This window comes from Ciconia boyciana, chromosome 13 (genome assembly GCF_034638445.1).
Source record: "Ciconia boyciana chromosome 13, ASM3463844v1, whole genome shotgun sequence".
Classification (NCBI taxonomy): Eukaryota; Metazoa; Chordata; class Aves; order Ciconiiformes; family Ciconiidae; genus Ciconia; species Ciconia boyciana.
Genome location: NC_132946.1, coordinates 4,736,876 through 4,740,112, shown reverse-complemented (window position 1 = coordinate 4,740,112; position 3,237 = coordinate 4,736,876).

Below are 3,237 nucleotides of genomic sequence, written 5' to 3'. Positions count from 1 at the left end.
CCGGCGGGGCGGAGCGCGGCGGAGCGGAGCGGAGCGGCCCGGCGGAGCGGCCCTGCGGCGCCCCCCAGCGGCCGCCCGCCGGCACTGCCCGCCGCGCAGCGCCGAGCACCGCGGGACGTGCCGCGGCCGGAGCGGGCGCGGGTGGGAGGGCTGCACCTTGCCGGCCGTGGGCTGTGACCGGCCACGGCGCGGCGTGGCGATGCCCGGCTCTCCCCGCCCGTGCCTGGGCACGCTGCCCGATTAAAATCCCAAGGAGCGAGGCAGGCAGGGCTGCGCGGGCAGCGGCACCTCTCGCCTGTGCGGGGAGCTGCTGGCTTTGGCTGAACGGGTTTTATCAGACAAGCTCCAAAGTCGAGCTGGAGACTCCTGTGGCTGCACACAGGCTGGTGGTGGAAATCGGGACGGGATGCATTGTGGCTGCACCGAGTGATTTGAGATGAGGTGGTCGCCGATGCTCTGCCTCCCTCGGTTAAAAATTCTCCTTCTGGTTAAATGTGTTTCTCTGCCTGACAGTGCGGGGTTACACTTCATGTGGGAAGGTGGATCTGCCACCCAGACACCCTCTGGGAATGCCAGCATAAAAGCAAAGCAAAGCCAGGAGGCCTCCCAGTCCAGCCTGGTCGCCAGCAGCAAAGAAATTATGGGCGAGGTGGAAGATGTGGGTCAGGTTTCAGGGTGAGTTCAGCTGCCCCTAGAAGCAGGGAACCCCCCCCAGCAATCTGGAAAAGCTGCAGAGCATCGCAGCCTGTGGGGGATCCAGCCCTGGCGTAATTAGCATGGAGAGGTGCGAGCGAGAGGGCAGCCAGTGGATGTGCAGAGCCCCGGGCAGGCAGCGCAGGCCGGCAGGCTCCCTGCGTGGGGGCAAATTCTCCCTCTCCAAGAGGATCCAGTGCCTGTGGGAGAGGCTGATGGGAGCCGGTGGGTGATGGTGGGGGGGTTTCCCCTCTGGGGTCCGCAGCGAGCAGTGCTTACCCTCTGCCCAGTCTGCCCACAGATTTTCCTCCTCCCCAGATCTGGCATCCTTCCTCCCCTGCGGTGGCAGCACCGGGGCTCAACACATGTCAACCGCAGACTCAGCCACCGCAGGAGGGGAAATGAGGGTCAGAGGGCCAGAGCAGGCGTGCAGAGTGATTACACTGACACCACTTTGGGGAGATGCTGGCAAGCCCTTCAGCCAGCGCCCGCCGAGCACAGGGCCACCGTCAGCAAACTCACCAATTTTTGGGGTTTTTTTTTAAGGAAACTCTGCAGCTCGGAGCTCAACCCATCCCCAACCTCCTGAATTTCCCCATGCAACTGGTGTGAAGGGCGAAGCGACGCTGGCCCCTCTGGCAAGCCGAGCCAGCAGATGGCAATGCCGTCCATGCACCGATGTGAGTTGGTGCTCAGCACTCCATCGCCGTGAGCGGGGCCTCGCTGCAGCTGGTTGAGTGGCTCCTCTCCTCACTGGGGAGCGATGCCATGCGGGGCAAGTCAGATAGAAAATGGGTTTATTTCCAGATGCTGCAGGGAAATGCATTTTGATTTAACAAGCAGGCAATAGTGAGGTATCTTGAGTTTTTATTTCAATCCTACTCCACAGGAAACAATATTCGCTAGAGTTATCTTCCTTACATTTGTTTTTAATTTGACCCAATACTGTGTTAAATATAAAATACTGATTGAGCAAGAATGGACGGTGAAAAACACGAGATGCTAAAAAGATCCCACAAGCCCTCCTCAACAGACATCCTGAATGTTACAAGTCATTTAAAATTAGTATAAAATAGGAGGACAATCCGATAACCTGCTCTGTGCCTCCCACCCTGCTTTGCAAGGGAAGGACTTAGGAAGCAAGCGAAGAGGGGGGACTTCTCAGTTACGGAGAAACCCAGTCGGCAAATCTGGGCTGAAGGCAGGGTGGCAACGTCCCCGACGGTGCCCAGCCACCCATTCCCACCCAGGTGTCTGCCCTGCCCTGCCCTGGGTTTTCAGCAGGAGGCTGAGATGAAGTGGCCTCAGAAAGGTCCTGCTGGCACCTCCCTGTGCCTCGGGAGCCCCCAGGATGGATTTAGGGCCGAAAGCCCCCAGTTGTGAAACAGCTTCCAAGATAAATCCCTTGGGATGAAGCCTGCGGACAAAATGCAATGGTGGTCCCTGGGCATCCTCAGCCCCTGCCAGGGGACGTTTGCCCAGTGGCTGGGACTGCTGTGTGCATGGTCTATCCCCAGGGTGGTTCCCCTGTGGGATTTAGTGATGGCGGGGGAGGAGATCCAGGCATGCTGAGCCACAGTCGTCACTGTGCCCTGCAGTGGCTCTGGGAATCCGGTCCCCCAGTCCCAGTGAAAATTGAAGCACGTGTTTGTAAAGCACTGGTTGTCCTCCAAGTGCTTCACAGGGTCCTCACATGAGCCCTGTGAGGTAGGTTGGTGTCTTTACCCCCATTTTACAGATGGGGAAACTGAGGCACAGAGAAGGGTAATGACTTGCCAGACAGAAAAAATGGCAGCTCCCACTCTGAGACCCTATATCCTGCTATTCCAACCCCAGACATGCTCCACCAACTGCTGGTTACTCACAGCTCATCCTTCTCCACCCCTCCATCTGCAGTAGGGGATGGAGCAAGGGTTGTGTCCTGGGGGCCTGGGACAGGCAGCAGCAGAGACTGGGCTCACACCGGGTCATTCACCCCCTGTCATTCACCCCCTAAGACCACCCGTCACCCCAAGAGGTGTCCCAGCCCAAAGGCTGCTTTGGGGTGCCCCAGGCAAAGACCCCCCTCCAGCCCATGCCAGGCTGGGCTGCCAGGCACAGCACTCAGGGGTCCTTATAGGAACCTTCTGCCTATGGAAGTGAAAACCCACCAGATTTTTTTTGCCGACCTGGTGACCACAGCCACCACATCAGGAGGGGAAGAGTATCTGGATGCTTTCTCTTTGGTAATTTGCTGCAAAATGGCACGGCCCTGGAGAGCCGGTCCCGGGGCACCACAGGCTGGGGGGACACTAAGCTCTGAGAGGTGGGACAGAGCCAGGAGCTCAGCTCCTCGGCATGCTGCCAGAGAAACACGAGATGTGGGACGGTGGCCATAAATCTCCTTCACTTGCCACATCACACTGAGACTGCTGCAGTTGTGATTAACCAAGAGGCCAAAGAGACATGATGGGAAATCGATGCCTTCGGGGGCTCCCGGGGAAGGTGCAGGCAGGGCTGAGAGCAGTGCTGCTCTGCCAGCCAGCTCCCGGCACAGACCCCGGC